Source organism: Schistocerca nitens, chromosome 1 (genome assembly GCF_023898315.1).
Source record: "Schistocerca nitens isolate TAMUIC-IGC-003100 chromosome 1, iqSchNite1.1, whole genome shotgun sequence".
Classification (NCBI taxonomy): Eukaryota; Metazoa; Arthropoda; class Insecta; order Orthoptera; family Acrididae; genus Schistocerca; species Schistocerca nitens.
Window position 1 is genome coordinate 602482744 of NC_064614.1, and position 24074 is coordinate 602506817.

Sequence of the window (24074 nt, forward strand, 5' to 3'; positions counted from 1 at the left end):
AAGGTAACAGTTACTTCCTGTCATGCGGTGTTGCATAGCATCCAGGTATACTTCATTATTTGTACTATATTGTTTAGGATACAAGCATTACTTAGTGAAAAGAGCCTATTACTCATAAAAATTGAATGATTTCCTTTATTGTGTGCTTTATAAAACTTATATTGTTTACTCACACTTTCGTCACCGCTTCTCTTATATAATATGACATTGTTTTTCTTTTTTCTTCAATTTAGCTTTTAGTTTGTAGAATATGTAAGAAATTTTCTTCCACGTTTGCTCCATTTGCCATGCTGATGTTTTCTCTCATACTGTCCCACCTAACAGTGCTGACTAAAAATGGTTCAAATGGCTCTGAGCCCTATGGGACTTACCATCTGAGGTCATCAGTCCCCTAGACTTAGAACTACTTAAACCTGGCTAACCTTAGGACATCACACACATCCATGTCCGAGGAACTTGCGACCGTAGCAGCAGCACGGCTCCGGACTGAAGCGCCTAGAACCGCTCGGCCACGACGGTCGGCTGCTGACTAAAGAAAGATATCAAACCAGCATGCACAATGTGCCTGTGCCACCATAAAGTGCATCGCGTACACAAATCTGAACTCATAATAAATTATGTGTTCTCGCTAGATATAAATTATTATAAATAATTACTATTAAAAACAGTCTTGATCACGATTTATTTAACAAGTAGTGTAGTGATTCTCTAACAGAAAAGGGTTCCTACTCAATGGTCTGAAGATGACCACAGTAGTGGTCGAAACCGGTCACCTTGTTAAATAAATCGTGATCAAGACTGTTTTTAATAGTAATTATTTATAAGACATTGATCACTGCTGTTCCCATAATGCATTCAAAAGTAATAAATTATTATGCCTGTCCTGCAATGGTTTAGCCACAAAAAAGACGACAAATGGCTACAGAAACTGGTTCGAGGAACAACAATAAGGGAAAAATCAAAAAAGAAAACAATGTACAAACGAAAAACTATAAAAACGATAGTAATGTTAACCAGCTGTAGGAATATAATGGCTTAATAGAAATAAATGTTAAAAATGTATAGTTGTTTAAAATTTGAATAAATATATATGGTTACAAAAAAAGAAGGCTCGATTCCCGGCCGGGTTAGAGAGTTTCTACACCCGTGGAGTGGGTGTTGTGTTGTCCTCATCATCATCTCATCATCACCGACACACAAGTCGCCCATGTGGCGTCGCCTGAAATAAGACTTCCACCCAGCGGGCAGAACGTTCCTGGACGTGGCCTCTCGCCCAACAATACCACACGATCATTTTTTTCTTAGTAGAGTTACGTGAAAAGATCGACTTGTTTTCTCCGAAGATACCCTTCGAAGTCCATCGAGCATTTTCATAACGTTCTCGTGCTGAACAAACCGCGACTGGTAACAAATCTGGCAGAAAACCTGCAAGTTGGTTCTGTAGTCCTTTAATCCACTTCCGTCGCACAGGAATGTAAACAGCTCATAAACGTTGCTCTTAAGGGAATATTGTTCGTTTGGTCGGAAGGATGCTGAATCTTTTTTGCGTTTTCGGTAAATCACCTCATTACCAACCACAGAAGTACTCTTAATTTGGACAGAGAGAGAGAGTAAGCCACATCGCATTCGTGTATAGTGAACGTCAGATGATATACGGTGTGGTCTACTAGCCGCAAGCGCTATACCTACGATCGAATCACAGCAGTGTGACTCTCTCGTGTAGAACCATGCCTGTGACAATTAGAGGCAATATCTTAAGCTCGCTCGCTGTTTGCTTCTTCGAAAGAAATCAGAGCAATGTGCTGGCGGAAGCTTCGGTTGTTACCTATCTGCAGGTGATGTGAGCTTTGTGGTATACTATTAGCTGCCGCCTGGCCGTCCCTTTAAAGAGTGCGTGCTGGCGCGTCGCCAGCGGTCCCATTAGCAGGGCCGCCACGGCCGCGTTTTGGGCATGGGGCGAGGCGCATTGTCTGCGAGGCTGGCAGCGACGTCACGCGGCCTTGTCTGAGCTGCCGCCGCCTCCCACGCATCAGCTGGGCCGCCGGTCGCCGCCGCCCCACGCCCCCTGCACGGCTGAGGCCGGTAACCGGCTGCCCCCACAGGCAGGCCGCCTCTGCCAGGGACACGCAGACACCGCCATAGTCATGTACTTCTTTAGGGCGACAAGCGGAATTCCATAAAACAATGTCTCTCACATTCTCCTTGTTAATAATTCTGTATTTGTCATAGCTTTTCGACCCATCTGATGAACGTTGTGTCTCTGATCAAGCCGTGGCGCAAAGCATCACTGTCCTTAATCTGTCGGGAACTTAACGAGGTTTTTTTGTCTTTGGCTCATCAGTCTTCTGATTGGGTTCATGTGGCCCGCCACACTTTCCTCTCTTGTACCAACCTCTTCATCTCGGAGGAACGCTTGCACCCTACATCCGCAATTATTTGTTGGATGTATTCCAATCTCTGTCTTCCCATACAGTGTTTATCGTCTACAGCTCTCTCTACTGCAACCCTGATGTCTTCTTGTCATCCTGTCCCTTCTTCTAGTTAGTGTTTCCCTCATTCCTTATCTCATCAGTCCACCCAATTTTCAAAAATCTTCTGTAGCATCACATCTCAAACGCTTCGACTCTCTTTCTTTTGTTGTTTCCACTGCCCGTGATTCGCTGCTATACAGTGCAGTGTTCCAAACACATTCTCAGATATTTCTCCCTCAAATCAAGGCCTTTATACTAATAGACTTCTTTCGGTCAGGAATGCCCTCTTGCCGGCCGGTGTGGCCGTGCGGTTCTAAGCGCGTCAGTTTGGAACCGCGTGACCACTACGGTCGCAGGTTCGAATCCTGCCTCGGGCATGGATGTGTGTGATGTCCTTAGGTTAGTTAGGTTTAAGTAGTTCTAAGTTCTAGGGGACTGATGACCTCAGTAGTTAAGTCCCATAGTGCTCAGAGCCATTTGAACAATTTTTTGAATGCCCTCTTTGAATATGCTAGTCTCCTCATGCCCTCCTTGCTTCACCCTTCACATATTATCTTGCTTTCATGGTAGCAGGATTCCTCAACTTCGCCTACTTCGTGACCATCGATTTTGATGTTAAGCTGTAATCATCAAATACCATCAGCTAATCTTATCTTTTATTATCTTTTTCTTTTATTTCCGTCATTGCTTCTTCGATGAATAGGTTGAACAATAGCAGCACAAGACTGCACCCCTGTTTTACATTATTTTAACGCCGAGCACTTTGCTCTTAGTCTTCCATTCTTATTGTTCCCGCTTGATCCTTGTACATGTTGTATGTTATCCGTCTTTCCCTATAGTTTACTCCTGTTTTTCTTAGAATTTAGAACGTCTTTGACCATCTGACATTGTCGAACGCTTTTTCCGGGTCGACAAATCCAGTGAACGCGCCCTGATTTTTCTTAAGTATTGCTTCCATTATCAAGCGGGACATTACAACTGCCTCTCTGGTGCCTTTACCTTTCCTAAGGAATCTTGAATTTTCTTTTCAGTTTGTCAGTTATTATTATTGTCTGCAACTTAAATGCAAGAGACGTTAAGCTATAGTTCTCGCACTCATCTGTCCTTTCTATCTTCGGGATTGTGAGGATGATATTTTTCCAAATATCTTATGGTATGTATCTACTTTCTAGGCTCATAGATTCTACACACCAACTGGAATAACCGTTTGGGTGCCACTTCCCCAGTGATTCTTCCTTCGCTCCTGTCCGAATCAGATGGCGTCTTTCTTTTCTTCGCGGAACGACATCTGTCTGTGATCTGAAGACTAAAAATGCTCTTTAAGCTAGGCAGTCTCCTAGGTGAAACTATGCCAAGTAGGGAAGTAGTTATGATCTCGCATTCGCATTCAGAAAGAGCGGCGTTCAGAATTTCAGATCCATAACTGAACACTCGGATTTCTCTAAGTTTGTTACAGAAAATGGCCAGACTATTACATTGAAAAGGCTGTTGCCTATATTCCTCCAATTCCTGGTCCTGTTCAAGCTTTTGGTCCGTTTCTAATAACTAATTTGTCGACGAAGAGTTAAAAAATAGTCTGAATTCAGAATGAATTTCTTATTCTGTAGCGGAGAGTGCACTGCTTTGAAACTTTATGGCAGATCAAAATTGTGTGTCTTTCACTTGAAATTCCCTTATGGAATAAGCTATCCACACTCTGTTCACTACACTTCCTTACACCTTCAATTTATCTCTCATACTTTTCGAATTTCACAACATGCAACAGAATGTTGCATATTTTACTGAGCTAGCACCCCTTTCTTCCACGTTCTGACAGAATTGAAGCTGTAAGGAGGGGAAGCCAGGATACTGTATTGCATCTCGTTAGTTTGTAAGAACATTAGTAGTGGTTAACAGCGTTCTGGGTTCGAGTCCCAATCCAGAGTAGAGTTTTAATCTCTCAGGAAGTAGCGATCTTGTTTATTTTTCGTCGATGGTGTCCGACAGAAACGATTTGTGTGGCAGAATCGCGTTTCAGCCATCAACTCTAAGTAAAACACTATACTAAACTCTATACGCACTCAGTACAATGACACACAATTAAGAGAACCCCCCCCCCCACACACACCCACACACACCCCCCCCCACACACACACACCCACACACACCCACACACACATCCCACCCCCCACCCCACACACCCCCACACACACCCCCCCACACACACACCCCACACCCCCTCCCCACACACACACACACACACACACCCACCCACCCCCCCGCCCCCACACACACACACCCACCCCCCCCCCCCACACACACACACCCACACACAACCACATACACCCACCCACACACACACACACACACACAGCGAAAAAAATATACCAATGTACATGGGAGAAAATCATTTCCGCTTAAAAAAGGAAGGAAGGAAGGTGAAGGTTTAACGATTGTCACTGACAAGGACATCTCAGACGCAGCACAAGCTCTGATAGGGCAAGGATGGTTTAGCAAGCTAGCCATCCCCGTTTTTAAAGGTACTACGGTTACATTCGCTTTGATATACTTAGGGGAAGCTCGGAAAATCTAATTACAGTGGGTTGTAGCGCACTTAAATCCCGCTCATCAACAATTCAAGTTTTGAGCTATTTAGCTGTTCATTTACAAACTCTCGCAGTCTTCCAGTCGGTCGATCAGCTAACTGCTCTGTAAGACTTTTTTTTTTTTAATGAATTTCTGCTTTGACAGAAGTAGACGAATGAGAAAGAAAGGTTTGAATTTAACACTGCGTAGATGTCAGGTTTAGCAAAGTCACAGAAGAAAATTAACTGTGAACTTTTTGAAGGAATCATTCCACCGTCCCACTCTAGTAAATAACGGAAATAACGGGATACCTAATTCCCCAGATGATGAAGCGTAAATTTGCCCCACACCTCTCTCGAATACAGTCCAGTGTCTGCGCAACCTCGCTGGGTAAACTAGGTGTATAAAAAGTTTCAAAGCACTGTGTAATCTTCAAGTATGCTCGACGCTAGTTTGAACGTCCCAGAGAAATAGCTTCTGAATCTTTCACATACGCAACTGCGTTGCACGTGTACGAGAAGACAGGAATTTGGAACTGGCCAGCTGCAGGCAAGTATTTCCTGCCAAAACAGAGGATGTAGCTGATGCAGTCGCTAGAGGATGCTCATGAGTCACGAAAGTTACCACAGCGAGCAGTCCCTGTATGGAATGACCGCAAGTAAACTGCTGACTCAGGAGAAAAGTAATCTATGACAGAGCGCTTGCGTGTCTAGCTTTGTTCCCTCGCTCGTGTACGTCATAGGGCAGCGATCTACTTTGAGAAAAAGAGCAAAACTTGCGTAGTCGTACATACTAGGATGTACCGAAATGTAAACCCTCATTATTATCAACACAGAAACAGGACCGCTTTGAGTCTGTGTCTCTCATTATTACTATCACTGTCAGAACCTTGCAATGCAATGCACTTTGGTCTTCCGTTTGTTACTTTTACCTACCGGTGGAAATGTTTTTCTCCGTTGATTCGCCTATATGCGTTTCCTGTCAATGTCTCTCTTGGCACTGCTTAAAGTGCGGATATTGTATTATTCTGTAGACACTTTGAGAGGTTCCATGCCCTCTTTTGCATGTCGCCTCTCATTTTCATCAATTTTATTAATGCTCTGTGTCATTGCACGGTGGTAACAGACTGAATAAGGTTATTGCAATGAGAGTATTTGTACTGAGAGCTCAAAATACTTTTCACCTGCTTCCTATGCATGTTGGGTTACTTCTAAGGGTGGCCTGTGCGAGGCGAGCATCGGAGGACGTGGCACATTGCGTTTCCGGTTGGGGGCTGCACTTCTCCGAATACTGAGAGGGTCGTACAATGGGCTTAAGCACCTGGCGGAACGACTGATGTCGGCCGAGTTTCGCCTATTGTATGCAGGGCGAGACGACCTGCAAAACCTCTGAGTGTCCCCACAGTTTATGTGTTTACCGTTCCGGCGCGTCCAGAACGAAGACTCCTGGCACCGACTGACTGCATTGTTCTCTTGATTCTCAGAATACTTGTGGACCGTGTCCTGCTGGGTGCAGCTGTCTGGCGCCGGATGGCTGGTGGTCTAGGCATGTTGCTTTCGTAGACGGTCAAACGGCAAGTTCAGTGCCCTCAGCTGAATAGCAGAGGCATGATTGGTCAACTTAAACAGGCTAGTTGACGTCATAAAGCCCTGCTTGAAATTGGAGGGAGCGGTCGCTATTGACGCGAATGATGGTCTGAGACAGTGTGGGGGAATTTTGGAATCAGCACTGAATGCTGATTAGCCGTTTTCGAGGAGAGTAGGGATTTGAGCAACGTTGACTTCGCTCCTGCGTTGTGCGGGCGCAATAGATTCGGGATCTGATCTTCTTCGGAGTCGGGCGGTCTAGCGACTTGGTCGCACTTTTTTCGGCAGCATTTAGAATTCTCGGACAGCCTTCGAGGATAGGGGTTGAAACAGAGTTGCTGCACACCAGAAGTCGGCGCCTACATCATCAGAAAGCTGCCTACCGACGACCTGCTACAAATTTCAGGATTGGTAGAGTATTTTGCGGCTCCGGCATTGTAGGACCTATCAATTTTATACTGAAGTCCTCAGCAGCATGCGCGCTCGCTTTGCCACAAGTCCACCTTGCTTGTTTCTCCATGTGATCCCACGTGAGCTCTCACTATAATCGCGATACTGCAATACAGTCGAGAGAGTAATATTTGATTAATTAGGACCTCTAGTCATTATCGTCACGCTATTGCATCACAGAGAGTAGGAGCCCTTGTTCTCGAGCCAATTCTTATTCGCATAATAGTTCAGAATACCCTATCCTTTAACCTACTGATTGTGTCGATAATCATGTACCTTTATGTTCTGATGTATAATAAATCTCATTGTAATATTTAGGACGCATATCATTTCGTAGATATATGCAGAATCCCATTTTCTGTTTTTTATTATGATAAAGTTCTTTTTTATCTCTGAGCAGATTACGATTTTTATTAAATTATTGTGAGTGTGCACTCTGTATTTCACCAATTAGCAGGTCCACCATCATTTCCCTTCGTTACCGTTGTGCGCATAATTAATTAGGTGGTAGGGAAGGAGGAGGTCGAGTGCATGTCTCGTTCTCATGCAAAACTCGTCAGAATTAAAGAGGTACAAACTCTTCTCCACCCGGCACCTCGCTACTTGACACTATCTAATACCGTCGCTGTGTATTAATGCATATTAAACATAAAACTGTTTCTTGTTCACTTTTATTTGATATGAACTCAGTACAAACGTTAATCACTCGTTGACTAAGCCATACTTTACCTCGAAAATATTTTCGTCGATTGTGGTACGGTAAATGTTTCTGTAAGCAAATGTTCTGGACACTCCGACGAAACGAAGTGTGTCTGGAAGGACAACGGTTTTGGGACAACATCGCGTGCTCAGCGTCTTTCATATTTCTTCTCTGGGGACCATAATAGAGAATACTGTATGAGGTCACTAGTTGCGCCAAATTTCATTTGTCCTCATACATACCGCGAGCTGCCCTCTTCGCCAACCATACACTAAACTTCGAGTTCTATGTTGACTCATATAGACGCTGTTCATGGCGCAAAGTATTATGCTAAAAGTATTTTTTTTTCCACATTTGATACCATATGCAAGAAATGTATTCCACATTACGACGGTTGACGATCCTCTTCCAGCAATAAGAATTATTCATTAATAAATAAATCTCATTATCAATAACAAAAATATGTTTCCACTTCTGCACAGTAAGTTTCAGGCGCAATAGATCAAAATGGTTCAAATGGCTCTAAGCACTATGGACTTAACATCTGAGGTCATCAGCCCCCTGGACTTAGAACTACTTAAACCTAACTAACCTAAGGATATCATACACATCCATGCCCGAGGCAGGATTCGAACCTGCGACCGTAGCAGCCGCGTGGTTCTGAACTGAAGCGTCTAGAACCGCTCGGTCACAACGGCTGGCGCAGCAGATCAATTTTCAGATGTTGGTTCAATTACAACGCTAAGACGATGCAGAAGTATGTTGTAATTGTAACCATCACCTGATGTTTTTAATTTATTGTTCAGTAGTAAAAACATGTTTTTGTGACCGAAGATGTTATTTGTTAATCGCCGATTGGCCTGGTACAAGCAAGGCTGTAACCTTTCTGTTAATGGAGAAACGAATAGTAATATTTGTGCGCCCGCATCTCGTGGTCGTGCGGTAGCGTTCTCGCTTGCCACGCCCGGGTTCCCGGGTTCGATTCCCGACGGGGTCAGGGATTTTCTCTGCCTCGTGATGGCTGGGTGTTGTGTGCTGTCCTTAGGTTAGTTAGGTTTAAGTAGTTCTAAGTTCTAGGGGACTTATGACCACAGCAGTTGAGTCCCATAGTGCTCAGAGCCATTTGAACCATAATATTTGTGCTGGTTTTAAAAGATTAACTGTCTTTTGGCAACATTGCTAAGAGGCCCTATTAGATATAGTAGCCGGGCGATGTGGCCGAGCGGTTCTAGGCGCTTCGGTCTGGAACCGCGCGACCGGTACGGTCGCAGGTTCGAATCCTGCCTCGGGCATGGGTGTGTGTGATGTCCTTAGGTTAGTTAGGTTTAAGTAGTTCTAAGTTCTAGGGGACTGATGACCTCAGATGTTGAGTCCCATAGTGCTCAGAGCCATTTGAACCATTTTAGATATAGTAGACGTCATCTCCACATCTGGAAACTGATTGTCTTTCACCTGCTGATCTTCGTACGAAGGCAATAGATGACGTCAAAGTAATTCAGTATCCCCGCATTTCACTAAAGTTTTTTATTGGAAAGAAGATTTACCATAGAGATCTCCAAGGTGTAGACCGGGTCACATTGTAAAATGATGTACCAATCTTTCGGTCACAATGCAACTGGTTCAAATGGCTCTGAGTACTATGGGACTTAATTTCTGTGGTCATCAGTCCCCTAGAACTTACAAGGGAACCTCCCCATCGCACCCCCCTCCGATTTAGTTATAATTTGGCACAGTGGATAGGCCTTGAAAAACTGAACGCAGATCAATCGAGAAAAAAGGCAGAAGTTGTGTGGAACTATGAAAAAAATAAGCAAAATATACAAACTGAGCAGTCCATGCGCAAGATAGGAAAACATCAAGGATAGCGTGAACTCAGGAGCGCCGTGGTCCCGTGGTTAGCGTGAGCAGCTGCGGAACGAGAGGTCCTTGGTTCAAGTCCTCCCTCGAGTGAAAGGTTTACTTTCTTTATTTTCACAAAGTTATGATCTGTCCGTTCGTTCATTGATGTCTCTGTTCACTGTAATAAGTTTAGTGTCTGTGTTTTGCGACCGCACCGCAAAACCGTGCGATTAGTAGACGAAAGGACGTGCCTCTCCAATGCAAACCGAAAACATTTGATCGCAAGGTCATAGGTCAACCGATTCCTCCACAGGAAAACACGTCTGATATATTCTATACGACACTGGTGACGGCATGTGCGTCACATGACAGGAATATGTTGTCGACGCACCTAACTTGTACACTTGGCGAATGGGTAAAAAGATTCTTCTACGTTGCCCGATTTAGGTTTTCTTGTGGATATGATAATCACTCCCAAAAAAGTGATGAAAACATAAGAGTTTGTCACGTAAACTGAAAATGAAACTTTTCACTCGAGGGAATACTTGATCCAAGGACCTCTCATTCCGCAGCTGGTCACGCTAACCAGGGGACCACGGCGCTCCTGAGCTCACACTATCCTTGATGTTACCTATCTTGCGCATGTACTACTTAGTTTGTATATTTTGCTTTTTTTTCATAGTTCCACGCAATTTCTTCCTGTTTTCTCGACTGATCTGTGTTCAGTCTTTCAAGGCCTATCCACTGTGCCAACTTATAACTAAATCTGAGGGGGGTGCGATGGGGAGGTTCCCTTGTTAGAACTACTTTAGCCTAACTAACCTAAGGACATCACACACAGCTATGTCCGAGGCAGGATTCGAACCTGCGACCGTAGCAGTCGCGCGGTTCCAGACTGTAGCGCCTAGAACCACTGGGCCACTCCGGCCAGCACACAATGCAAGTGGCATTCAGAGTATGTAATACTATTGGAACAGAGGAACTGTAGTACACTGTCTATATTCCTGTCCACATAATTGCTTAAAAGGAGCGTAAATAGATTTTGTCATGTGACTGAATGACAGGAGTACAGAGGAAGGCAAACAATGAACTGGTCGCTTTAATTGCCACTGGATACCAGGGGAGATGCACCGAGTCACAGAAGAAGCTCTCTTCTCATTCGCCAATGTGGTCCAATAAAACTCAGCCTTAAATTATATCAATAAAGAATATAAGCTCCGTTCCACTCAGTCAAGGCATCCAATAATACAGGGTGATTCAAAAAGAATACCACAACTTTAAAAATGCGTATTTAATGAAAGAAACATAATATAACCTTCTGTTATACATCATTACAAAGAGTATTTAAAAAGGATTTTTTTCATTCAAAAACAAGTTCAGAGATGTTCAATATGGCCCCCTCCAGACACACGAGCAATATCAACCCGATACTCCAACTCGTTCCACACTCTCTGTAGCATATCAGGTGTAACAGTTTGGATAACTGCTGTTATTTCTCGTTTCAAATCATCAATGGTGGCTGGGAGAGGTGGCCGAAACACCATATCCTTAACATACCCCCACAAGAAAAAATCGCAGGGGGTAAGATCAGGGCTTCTTGGAGGCCAGTGATGAAGTGCTCTGTCACGGGCTGCCTGGCGGCCGATCCATCGCCTCGGGTAGTTGACGTTCAGGTAGTTACGGACAGATAAGTGCCAATGTGGTGGCGCTCCATCCTGCTGAAATATGAATTGTTGTGCTTCTTGTTCGAGCTGAGGGAACAGCCAATTCTCTAACATCTCCAGATACTGTAGTCCAGTTACAGTAGCACCTTCGAAGAAAAAGGGACCAAAAACTTTATTGGCTGAAATGGCACAGAAAACGTTCACCTTAGGCGAGTCACGTTCATACTGAGTTGTTTCCCGCGGATTCTCAGTGCCCAATATACAGACATTGCCGTACTCAATAACACAAAAAAGCTTTCTGTTGAGCGGTCGCCATCTTAGCATCAACTGACGCTGACGCCTAGTCAACAGCGCCTCAAGCGAACAAATGTACAACTAAATGAAACTTTATAGCTCCCTTAATTCGCCGACAGATAGTGCTTAGCTCTGCCTTTTGTCGTTGCAGAGTTTTAAATTCCTAAAGTTGTGGTATTCTTTTTGAATCACCCTGTATGATGAATTTTTAAATAAGTTATTATAGGGGCAGAAATGAAAACACAATACTGGAGGTAAATTCGCATTTCCCAGTGGTATTACATACCGACAGACTTGCCGCAGTGGTAACACCGATTCCCGTCAGATCACCGAAGTTAAGCGCTGTTGGGCTTGGCTAGCATTTGAATGGGTGACCGTCCTGTCTGCCAGGCGCTGTTGGCAAGTGGGGTACACTGACCCCTTGTGAGGTAAACTGAGGAACTATTTGATTGAGAAGTAGCGGCTCCGGTCACGAAAACTGACAACGACAGGGAGAGCGGTGTGGTGACCCCACGCCCCTCCATATCCGCAACCAGTGTCGCTAATAGACTGAGGATGACACGGCGGTCGGTCAGTACGGTTGGGCCTTCCGAGTCCTCTTCGGACGGAGTTTAGTGGTATTACATGCCCCGACGAGGACTACTTGCAATAGTTGCAAAACGTTGGTTCATCATTTTACAAAAATGGTTCAAATGGCTCTGAGCACTATGGGACTTTACTTTTGAGGTCATCAGTCCCCTAGAACTTATAACTACTTAAACCTAACTAACCTAAGGACATCACACACATCCATGCCCGAGGCAGGATTCGAACCTGCGACCATAGCGGTCGCGCGGTTCCAGACTGTAGCGCCTAGAACCGCTCGGACACTCCGGCCGGCATCATTTTACAACACGACGCGTCTACAGCCCAGAAGAACCTTGTGGAAATGGACTCCAGCTGTAAAAAATTAATATCTTGTTTAATCACTGTTTCTCCGTCTCAGCCTAGTAGCAAAATCTAGTTTTGTTCCTAAAAAGAGACGAACAGTTATAATTTGCGCAGCACAGGTCGTGACGAACCTTCTCGTTTAAGCAGGGATTCACATCAGATGGTAACACAGAAAAAGGAACCAAATTCTCTGTAGCTGTAACCTGTGTGAGGAGCAGATTTTATGATTCTTTATTGAAGAAATGAACAATGCCATGGAGCCATTTTGATGACTTTCTTCTGTTGGTGAAAATTCTATAGTCAGATATGAAGGTAGATTAGATGTAATTACCACATAGTACAAACAGTTGAATAGATGACCAACATTTTCTTCGTCGGTGTGCACTGTAGTCAAATAAACCTTGAACTGAAGATGGTTGAATGAATGACCGGTGCGAATACTTATGTTCCCATTTGTTTACTGTCATCTCCTACAATTGGACGAGTTCGGTTGAATGAATGACCGGTGCGAATACTCCTTGTGTTCCCATTTGTTTGCTTTCAGCTCCTGCAACTGGACGAGTTATGTTACCGCTGCGTTTCCGCACTTCTATTAGTACGGGAGAGACAAAGCCATTTTTACGTGTATTGTACACTATGCGACGTTTTAGAACAAGTCTTGAGGAGAGGTACTGTATTATCTAATAAAAAATACATGGTGCTTTTTAAAAAAAGACGTACAGCTGTTCATATAATAGTAACGAACAGAGTTGCAAGAAAGGCAATGATTTGGTTAATGTGCCCGTGGTAAATAAACAACATTTGCCTGATAAATTTTTAATTTTGCTTCCGGACAAAAACTAGTTGGGATGATCAAGCTAAATGGGAGACGCCATATACTTACATAATGCAGCAAGTGCACGCAAAGCCAGCAGGCGTCATTCGATCTCGCGGTGGACAGTGCTCATAAATTTCGACTCCTCAGTGAATATATGTGTGTAAATCTCATCCTCTGATGCTGTTATGTGTAAGTCCTGACACGAGACTCGCCCAGCAGTTTCGGCGCATGGACCTGGGAGCGCCTGTGCGGCGGACGTTCGCATACTGGCTGGTGACTGCGCAGTGTAGCGGACGCGCTCCGCCTACCGAACCATCGGCTGTGCGCGCGTCACGTCGTATTTTGAATTCTGACGAGGCCACGCCGTACTGCGCAACCACGTCTGTGCTGAGCCGCCGACGGTATGTGACGGAGTGCGTCCGCGGTGGAAGTGGCCAGTCTCGTCATTTTGGTCCCAAAGCTTCCCACTTCAGACTTTAACGTGTGAGTATGCTTACCGGTCACGAATCTGTACTAATGTTCACACAGTGATTTTACACGATCACTTGTGCTTTACACAAAATTGTGGAGGGAACCACATCCGAGAGCGGTGTACGAAACACACCGACGAGAGTCCCTGCTTCTGAAGGAAGTGAATATAAAACTTCCTGGCAGATTAAAACTGTGTGCCGGACCGAGACTCGAATTCGGGACCTTTGCCTTTCGCGTAGGAGACGAGGTACTGGTCGAAGTACAGCTGTGAGGACGGGGTGTGAGTCGTGCTTGGGTAGCTCAGTTGGTAGAGCACTTGCCCGCGAAAGGCAAAGGTCCCGAATTCGAGTCTCGGTCCGGCACACAGTTTTAATCTGCCAGGAAGTTTCATATCAGCGCACACTCCGCTGCAGAGTGAAAATCTCATTCTGGAAACATCCCCCAGGCTGTGGCTAAGCCATGTATCCGCAATATCCTTTCTTCCACGAGTGCTAGTTCTACAAGGTTCGCAGGAGAGCTTCTGTAAACTTTGGAAGGTAGGAGACGAGGTAATGGCGGAAGTAAAGCTGTGAGGACGGGGCGTGAGTCGTGCTTGGGTAGCTCAGTTGGTAGAGCACTTGCCTGCGAAAAGCAAAAGTCCCGAGTTCAAGTCTCGGTCCGGCACACAGTTTTAATCTGGCAGGAAGTTTCATTTCAGCGCACACTCCGCTGCAGAGTGAAAATCTCATTCGGGAGTGAATATAAATTGACAGTGCACGGGAGGACCGATGGCCTTGGTAGTCTGGTCCCTTCAACCCCCACAAACTAAGTGCACGGGAGCAGACCTAAAAAGAAATTGCAATCGATGCATAAGACATACGACACAAACAAGGGACACACAAACACCGAAAAAAGAATACTAAGAGAAAACTAAAAGCGTCACTATACACTTTCTAAAGTAAGCACTAAAAAGCAAAATACAGAAAAGAAGAAGCAGCAGCTCCTTTGCAAGTCCGTTTGTATTTACATTTAATTATCACTGAATTAATCTGGTAATTCCTGATAAAAAGACCAAAGGTACTTTATGCCACATTTTTCCGTGGATAACATTTCTGAATTATTAGTACTAATTTTTTAACGAGTAGTTTAAGAGAATGCAACGCTATACAGGTATCCTGTAGCGTCAATATTACTTATTGATAGATTATCACAACTCGAATGTCTGAGATAAATGACTGCGGGTCGAAAATGAACATATAGGTTTTTATAGACATAAAAAATAACTCGTTATACCAACAACTGCAGCTAAAAAAGGCACTTAAAAAGACGAGCGCCAGTCTCAATGGATGCATCGGCAATGGTACATAAAATTTTGCCACACTGTTCCAAACACTGATGTTGTCTGGTACACAGTGAGTCAGATAGGCAGTTCCTCTTCAGTTTCTACTGGAGTTTTTCACACTAACTAGTTGGCGTAACCTCATGGGAAAAGTTCACAGTAATGATATCCAACACCAACTTCTCCACATCTATATTGCGAATATATCTTTGTCGAGAAGCTTTATCGCCTCAGCGGCCTACACAATTAACCAATACATTTTGAAAAGTGTTCGTCAGACGGTTTCTCTCGAAGCGTGATACCACTAAGTCCAAACCATGGACGCGCTAAATACGGCATAAGATAGTAGGAATAAAACAGCGTCGAGGCCACGAAAGACGGAAGAGTGGAGCAGTTATATAAGGACGGAAGAAGGAATCGCCTACGGGCTTGCTGAAGAAAACACTCCGAAATTCACCTGGACTTACTTATGGAAACCCTAATATACCTAAGCTAAGACAGCTGGACAGTGATTCGAACCACGCTCTTCTCGAGTGCGAGTTGTAATGACACAGTAAATTCGAAGCACTGACACACAGTTTTGCTCTCTCTTCTTTCTCAAACACTTCGACATTGCGCCAATAAGTTATAAAAGTAACAACCGATGCCACCTGTTGGTTGTGCGCGGAAATGTTTCACTTTTTTCTATTGTCAACAGAAAACTTTAATTTTTATATTTTTAATTATTTTGTAATGATACATTTTGTACTTCATAAGATTTTAATTAAATGGAAATAGCTGGATGTGTAGCGTGAAAGACAATATTCATTTGTAAACGTTTTCTTAATATTTGAGAGAGAGCTTCACTACGTGGATCAAATACATTACTTTTTTTTACTATCAAAAACCGTCTTGATCACAATTTATTTATTACGGTGACCGGTTTCGACCACTACTGTGGTCATCTTCAGACCTACAACTCGTATACAAAGCTTTAATTAGAGGGCTACATACATTAAAGAAAATACATAAAGTTATAAAGCTATAAAGCGATGAATTAGCAATGAGTAAGAACCTCCTTCTGCTGGAAAATCACTACTGGAGGAACCAGTGCACATCTTACTATGTATAATGGAGGTCCCGCCCACTTCTGACGGAATGATGTCATTATTCACCAATGGGTTATAGGTCGAATAACAATGTAAAATTTCTTAGTTAAAAGAACATTGTCAAGAAAGAAAAATAAACACACATTAAACTTAGATTATTTAACAGCTATTGTCAATTAAGAAGCGTTAAAAATATTTAAACATGTAGGATAAATGAACTTCGTTCTGACAGTACATGGGTTGGCCTCTCAAGGCCTGTTAGTGAACCATTTGGAACCACTGGTTGCCATGGTGAAGTTGGACGCCGTTTCAAAGATGAGGCAGTAGGCTTCTTTCCACTGAAGTTGTTGTAAAGTCGATAGGCAAACTAGTGGTTGCCATGGTGAGGAAAAACGCCAGTGCAAAGATGTGGCAGCAGGCTTCTTTCTAACGAAGTTGTTGCGAAAGTAGAATGGCAAAGACTGTCACGTCAGACGATGTACTACTGACAAGGGAACCTCCCCACGCACCCCTCTCCGATTTAGTTATAAGTTGGCACAGTGGATAGGCCTTGAAAAACTGAACACAGATCAATCGAGAAAACAGGAAGAAGTTGTGTGGAACTATGAAAAAATAAGCAAAATATACAAACTGAGGAGTCCATGGGCAACATAGGCCACATCAAGGTTATTGTGAGCTCTAGAGTGCCGTGGTCCCGTGGTTAGCGTGAGCAGCTGTGGTACGAGAAATCCTTGGTTCAAGTCTTCCTTCGATCCTAAAATTTTATTTTCAGACAATTATCAAAGCTCAGGCACTCATACATAATCAACTTCGCTTTCCCAAATTCCAGGACATATTCAGATTTGCTTGTACATATGCAGGATTTGACGGTCTACACACGGAAAAATTTGAAAACGTTAAAAACATATGTTTTGACAGAGCACAAGGAAAAGTGTGCGACTGTGAAACTGTTGGATTCATTTGTTGCAGTTTATGTGACAAACTCTTATATTTTCATCACTTTTTTGGGAGTAATTCTCACATCCACAAGAAAGCTTAAATCGGGCAATGTAGAAGAATCTTTTTACCCATTCGCCAAGTGTACAAGTTAGCTGGGTCGACAACATATTCCGTCATGTGACGCACTTGCCCTCACCAGTGTCGTATAGAATATATCAGACGTGATTTCCTGTGGAGGAATCTGTTGACCTATTACCTTGCGATCAAATGTTTTCGGTTCCCATAGGAGAGGCACGTCCTTTCGTCTACTAATAGCGCGGTTTTGCGGTGCGGTCGCAAAACACAGACACTAAACTTATTACAGTGAAGAGAGACGTCAATGAACGAATGGGCAGATCATAACTTTGAGAAAATAAAAAAAAAATTATTCAGTTGAGGGGAGACTTGAACCAAGGACCTCTCGTTCCACAACTGCTCACGCTAACTACGGGACCACGGCGCTCCTGAGTTCATACGTTCCTTATGTTGCATATGTTCGCATGGACTACTCAGTTTGTACATTTTGCTTATTTTTTCATAGTTCCACACAACTTCTTCCTGTTTTCTCGATTAATCTGTGTTCAGTTTTTCAAGGCCTATCCACTGTGCCAACCTATAACTAAATCTGAGGGGGGTGCGATGGGGAGGTTCCCTTGTGAGCAACATGTCTTTATTGAAACGATTTTCAGTGAGTAGGCTGCAATAATCTTTAGCTGACATGTATAGTACATGCTGCACAGATACGATTTACTGGTGTAATAAGAGACTTTCATTTACACAGATTACATAATAATTCTTACAGATCAATACTAAGAGAAAAATGAAAAAAATCGAGAGGGCACAGTAGTTGTGCATATTTATAAAATATTGTCTATGAAGTTCGTATGGAGATTTCATTTTTTTTATGACATGTGACAATTTTTAAAAAGGCATTGCTATGTCATATGTTGCATGCCAGTCTTATAAACAAATAAAATTAATGAAAATGGAAGGAATTTAAAATTATAATACTATGAGCCGTAGTGTCAAAAATAAAGGGATGTGAATTAGCAATATGCAGTCTAAAAGCATATGAGCAAACATTCTAAAACCAGATAATCAGTCATAAAATAATGTTTGGTAAAATAAAATTACAAAGTAGAGATAAAATATTTCCTTAAGGTCTTAATAATTTTAAAAACGAAGCCGGCCGGAGTGGCCGTGCGGTTCTAAGCGCTACAGCCTGGAGCCGAGCGACCGCTGCGGTCGCAGGTTCGAATCCTGCCTCGGGCATGGATGTGTGTGATGTCCTTAGGTTAGTTAGGTTTAATTAGTTCTAAGTTCTAGGCGTCTGATGACCTCAGAAGTTAAGTCCCATAGTGCTCAGAGCCATTTGAACCATTTAAAAACGAAGGACAGAAGAGTGAACATTCTAAAGCAGATCATCGAAAAGCTGAAAGAAATGTTTGTCTTTGAACTGAAGTTGTTCGTTTAAATCAGATAACGAATTATTTTTGTGAAGTGAATAGATTTCAATTTCTTCCAAAGGATTTAGCAGTTGTCCTTTTGGCACAGTATGTAATATTTTCAAATTGTTAGAAATGCAACCCTCAGAATGATTGAATCAATCAAGATGTTGACCAAATATTGATTTGGTACGTGCAGTACCAGTAGTATGTTCCTTAAAACGTGTTAGAAAGTTACGGCCAGTTTGGACAATATACTGCTTCTCACAGTCATTACATAGTTTTTGTAAACGCCTGTTTTTTTATGTATATTTGATTCCCCAATTGCCTCCTTCCTTCTAGTTAAAGCTTTGTATACGACTTGTAGGCCTGAAGATGACCACAGTAGTGGTCGAAACCGGTCACCGTAACAAATAAATTGTGATCAAGACTGTTTTTGATAGTAAATCTTTGTAACACATTGATCACTGTTCTCTGCCATAATGTATTCAAAAGTAAATACATTACTTGTTGAGCAAGGTGACGAGCAGTCAGCCAGCTGCATCAGTCTCTGCGAGCGGTTGCGCGTGCAACGGTGGTGCCCGCCAGAAGGTGTGTGCCTCGATGCGGTTAAAGTGGCATATGCTTAGAGGACGGTGCAAGCCACTTAACGCTATGATGGCCTATTAGTCACAAAATTATACTGGAGACACTGCAAACAGGGAGAAATTGCAGTCTGCCACTGAAAGTACGACACCTACTTCGACAATGCGCATGTTCAGCAGCACACATACGTGGAAGTGCAGCTCTCGATATTTTTTGAATTTTCAGAATAAACTGTTCTGGGAGATTCCGCAGTTTTAACATTTAGTTTACCGATCAAGATAGAATATATATGTCTGGAAACAACCGTTACAGATAACAATGTGTAGACTCTAAAAACTACACAATCTTCAAAGGAAGCCAGGAGACAACATTCATTGTGTCGTGATTGCATTCTTTGAGCAAAGAGCAATAATAAATTCTCTTGCTAAGTTTCGCTCCCTGTCGGCGAATCTTTAAATGTACGAACGAGTTTTACACACTAATCAATTGTCACGCACCAATGGACAGACAACAGAGAAAATACACTAAAAGTAGCAACATTCTGGGAAGAGCTAAAGTGTACCTAAATAAAATCCCCAAGCGAAACGTAAATTATTGTTGGAAAACATAAACTCTAAAAAAGGGTAAGAAAAATTATTTAGAAATATTGTAGACCAATATGGCATAATGCAAACAGAATTCGGCCTGCAACATTAAATTAATGTCAATCCGCTTCACAAAAATTTCCCAAAAAATGTAAGAAGTGGAAATCAGCGAATCCAGCTCTTGGAGAATTTCAGATAGACCATGTGGAATATCTAAACCACACCAGAAGGAAATTATGAATGTCAAAGTGGAAAGCGGAATTAACATCGTGACATTGAAAATAAAAATCTGAATTATCCCTCAAGCAAACACACTGCAGTAAAACAAAAAAGAGCAGAAGATAAAACAAAATTTCAAAAAGGCGTCCATATTTTCAGCTAACGACTGGGAGAAATTGACGGTGTAGAGTGGATGCTAATTTCCAGTAAAATTACGGAAGCTGCCGCGGAAGTGGCCCTTCTAAGATGATCTCTGATACACATATGGTGGAACGCAGATTGTGGTGAAGCCCTAGCCAAAAGTATGTTGACATGAAAAAATAGTACAGTAATAGAACCCAAGAAAATTATCAAAACTTCATAGAAAAATGAAAGTCAACAGACAAAATATTAAGAAATGCCAAAAGAACATTCAAAGTGAAGCAGTTGGAATTTATTAAAGAATCCTTTCGCAAGAACGACACAACCGATTTTTACAAAACATTTGAGAAAGGTTTATGCTGTAAGAAAGAAAAATTGCAGCCCTGGCACTGAGCAACATAAGGAACTGTGAACTGCTGTCTGACTACTTTGAGAAACTGCTTAACTACGAAGAAACCAAGCGAAAGACTGAACTTTCTACAATCTGAAATCAAAAATGTAAATTCTTCACCTCCTACTTTCGAAAAAATACAAGAAATTATTAAAAACTAAAAAGTCATAAAGCTTGTGGAGAAGATGACATATAAGCGAGAATGTGGAAAATAGCAGATCTAATTCCGAAAAGGAAGGTTACAAACGTTCAAACATTTGGGTTCGGAAGAATGGAAATATACACTAATTCATCTCCCGCACAAAAAGGAGATAAAACATGCCAACAATTACAGACAAGTCTCACTCTTCCCAATCTCTCACTTCCCAATAACCTACGAAATTCTTTCTGGTGAAATACTAACAAGGCTGTAAAAGTAAGTCGACAAACATATAGGGGAATATCAAGAAGGTTTCCGCAATAACAGATCATGCTGGGAGTAAATCTTCACCCTAGTTCAGTAATAAGGTACCACACAATGACGAGGCACAGCTGTCCACTTTTATGGATTTTAAAAATCCACCATTGCTGTTCCCTAGTCTAGAAGAATTTGGAGTACATAATAAAAAATTCTGTCTGATCAAATAATTTCCCACGTACACTAAACCAAAATTTAAATTCTAAGGCGAAATTTATGAAACATTTGATATCAGAAGAGGAGCCCGACAAGGGGATGGACTCTCCACCGTGCCCTTTAACTGCGTTTTAGAAAAAAAAATCGGAGAATGGGAAAGTGCCTAATAAAAGCCTGAAATAAATCAACAAATAAAACTAGGAACGAAAGAAAATGGTATAAAGATCTACTGCGTGACCTTTGCGAATGATCTTTCTATCTTTGGCAAATAAATAACAATGCTCTATCTCCTAGATAAACCTCCTCGGAAGAACCTAAGAGAAAGCAGCTTTCAAAGTACAACAAACATCGTAAGTATCCCCGAATCGTTGAAACAGATTTCAGAAAAATTAATGAACTTCAAAGATTTAAATACTTCGACGATATTATTCAAACTAATGGACTGACCAAAGAAGCAAACAATGCCACACCCAAGAAGATGGAGATGTCAACTCTCCAAGAACACGTACAATAAAACAGCAGTCTCCACTAATGTGAAAAATTAGAAACTATGATACAGCTATAAAACGCAAGCGCTCTATGCAACAGACTGCATCTTCAGCTTAAAGTAGAAGAAATAAAAACATGGAGAAAAAAGAGGGAATCCTTAGAGTAATTCCGGGACCCACCACAGATGAAAATGGTAAGAAGCAACATAGAACTCTATCAAAAGGAATCCTAAACTGTTAGACACAATTCGGAGAATGTCGGTGAGTTTCTTTGGGCGTGTGAAAAGAATGGAGAACAATAGATTAATTGAAAGAATCTTCCAGTATTTAAATAACACAAAGAAAAAATCGATGGATCAAAGATAGACGAAAAGATTTATGAGAGATGAATATAACTGAAGAACATATCCAAAACAGAAAAAAATTCAGAGAACCAAAATATAAGACTTCAAGAGTCTTCAAGAAAAAGAGAAGAAACATGGAAGGGTCTTCATCCAGAAACAAAAACAACAACAGAGCGAGAGAATCAAAAAGCACTGGGAAGAAAAGAAGAAGAACCTGATTCAAAAGAACTGTTCTTCTAAGTAATTCTTTTACGTGGTGCATAGTTAGCCGAAGACGATGCAAGACGAAGAGAACTGTAGTGAAACGTTGCAATAGACATTGCTAGAGCTAACTACTGCACTGATATGGAAGGGTAGCATTGAAAAGTGTCATTTAAATTCACAACTTTTATTCATTCTCGAAGATTTATTTTTGCTTCACGAAATAGATTCATAACATTACACCTTGAAAGATGACACAGTCATTTCTCAGTATTGTACTAGATACTAAAAACTTTCGATAGTATGTTACTTTCAAGATTTGCACTGTAAATTTTTTGCTTGCTTAATAACAACTTAGTGTGTGTAAGTGTGTATGTATGTGAATGTTATTATTGTAAAGCATTAACCACATCTTCTTCAATCTTGTTTGTATTATATGACTTGATTGAAGTATTTTATTTCAAAAATGTGCTTGAAATCATTTATTAATACAACGTTGCGTGTCCGATTAGCCTACGGTCAATATTCCTTAACAGGAATGGGCGTTACAGTGTGCAGTGCCTCGAACACTAGGTCATAACGCTAGTTCAGGAGATTTTTGAGCACGAGACTAGCACCAGCCAGTATCTACAGAAGATAGAACTAACTCGTGTGGGTGTCAGCCAGTAGTTGCAGTACTTACGGCTACTGAGGTGTTTCTCAGCTAGTAGCCGCAGCAGGTGGGACTTCTTAGGTGGCTGTCATCCAGTACTTACAATACATATGTCTGCTAACCATGGTATGCCCCCAACGAAGTTGTGAGCCAGTTTCTACGTTAAGTAGATCTAATCACGTCGTTGTTAGGCAACAGGTACGTAGGTAGGAATACAGTCATACTGTTGTTTGACAGTAGCTACAGTAGGTATGTAGCTGTCAGCCAATGCCTACAGCATAGGGTGTTTTAAAAAGAATAACCTGATTTCAAAACTCCTTAATTATCGACAAAAACGTACTGCAAACACGAGATCAATTGCAAAATACCCACAAACTCTTAAAGTTTTATCTACGCTATTACAAATGTTCTATGTGCCCACTAGCAGCAGCACGAACAACATCTACACGATAGCTAAATTCGTCATAAACTTTACACAATGTATCCGCTTTTACGGAAGTTATAGTAGCTGTTATTCTGTTCTTCACTTCTTGTACGCCAGGAGGTAAAGGGGGAGCTGAATACACTTTCTTTCACACATTCCCACAAGAAAAAATAGTATGGGATCATGTCTGGCAATCTTGGAGGCCAAGAATTCAGGGCAGTGTTTCGGGGTCCCATACACCCTATCTAGCGTTGAGATATCTTCAAATACTGCGGAATGGTTTTTTCCACAACTTCAGGAGGACTCCGATGACCTCACTTTCAAACAGGATGGAGCTCCACCACACTTGCATTACAACGCACGTCAGTTTCGCAATGACACTGCTTCAGTGCTGGATAGGGCGCACGGAACCCGAGACACAGCCCTCTGTTCTTGGCCTCCAAGATCGTCAGACATGACCCCGTGCTATTTTTTTCTTGTGGGGATCTGTGAAGGAAAAATGTATCCATCTCCTGGCATAGAAGACGTGAAGAACAGAATAACAGCTGCCATAACTTCTGTAAAAGCAGATACGTTGTGTAAAGCTTATAACGAATTCAGCTATCGTCTAGATGTTGTACGTGTTGCTGCTGGTGGGCACATAGAGCTTTTGTAACAGCATGGCTAAAACTTTAAAGATTTTTGTGAGTATTTTGCAATTAATCCCACGTTTGTAGTATGTTTAATCAATAAATACTGAGTTTTGAAGCACCCTGGAGGTGGGCCTAATCATGGGGTTGTTAGCTAGCAGCTTCAATAGAAAGGCTTACTTATTAC

General features: G+C 42.2%; 1 protein-coding gene and 1 non-coding gene across 3 annotated transcripts in view; one reads left to right on the forward strand and one right to left on the reverse strand.

Annotated features, from left to right (window-relative positions):
- Positions 1 to 24074, reverse strand: part of LOC126256619 (uncharacterized) — a 504533-nt gene that overhangs the window by 313043 nt on the left and 167416 nt on the right. The window lies entirely within an intron of this gene.
- On the forward strand, positions 14377 to 14451 carry Trnar-gcg (transfer RNA arginine (anticodon GCG)). Its single transcript has one exon. It is a non-coding gene; the product is annotated as a tRNA-Arg (tRNA).